The sequence below is a fragment of the Meleagris gallopavo genome, chromosome 1 (assembly GCF_000146605.3).
Source record: "Meleagris gallopavo isolate NT-WF06-2002-E0010 breed Aviagen turkey brand Nicholas breeding stock chromosome 1, Turkey_5.1, whole genome shotgun sequence".
In the NCBI taxonomy this organism is placed as follows: domain Eukaryota; kingdom Metazoa; phylum Chordata; class Aves; order Galliformes; family Phasianidae; genus Meleagris; species Meleagris gallopavo.
The window spans coordinates 66,472,414-66,473,172 of NC_015011.2; the positions used below are offsets into that span (position 1 = coordinate 66,472,414).

Here is a 759-nt window from a genome sequence, read left to right on the forward strand (position 1 = left end):
CCGCCGCGCACGCTGCCCGGCACGTGCTGCGCCGCCGCAGGGAGGTGGGGGGAGGTGCGCCGAGGGGGCGGGGCCGCGAGGTGCCATGGCAACGGGCGGCGCGTTCCCTCAGGAGGCGGTGTTCACGGGACGCGTTAGCGCAGACGCTGAGGGGAAAGAGCACATGTATGCTTTCTCAACAGCCGAAATAGGTTTGCTCCTTTCCTTCAGAACTGCCTGTGGTGGCAGGGGAAGCTGTGGCTGGAAGAGTGAGGAGATAACCTGGTCATCTGAGAGGAGGAACCTAGATTCCAGCCCTGCTTTGCATTTTATTCTAAATGTACTGACGTGTTTTACGTTACAAGCTCGCTGTAAACAAACAAATAAAAATGGGTATGCACAGGAGCCAGGGCTGCAGCTGCACTCTGCAGCCCTCTTGCCTCATATTAAGACCCTAATCTCAAAGTATTGTGCAGTAAGCGACTGCTTAATGACCCTGTGTAGACTGCAACGAGACCCACAAGAGAGAGCGCGCATCTCCGAGCGCAGCTCTCAGCCAGAGCCCTCCCGCAGCAGCGGGAGACGCAGGGCTGAGCCTCCTTGGGGGAGAGCACGCGATCCCAACCACCGACAGCGAGAAATGTTCTACTTAGCAAACTTCTACCTCAGTGCGAGGTTGCTCCTCTTTCAGCTGCAGCTTTTTGAGTGAGGAGTGGTGCCCTCTGTTGTTCTAGAGAGAAGTTGCCGTGATTAAGGGGACAGAGCGTGAATTTTTATTAT

At 56.1% G+C, this 759-nt stretch overlaps 1 long non-coding RNA gene across 1 annotated transcript in view; it reads left to right on the forward strand.

Moving 5' to 3' along the window:
• The first annotated feature begins 6 nt into the window (after positions 1-6).
• Positions 7-759, forward strand: part of LOC109368371 — a 1,981-nt gene continuing 1,228 nt past the window's right edge. The window contains exon 1 of the long non-coding RNA XR_004161019.1: positions 7-191. This is a non-coding gene — a long non-coding RNA (uncharacterized LOC109368371). The remainder of the gene's footprint in view (positions 192-759) is intronic.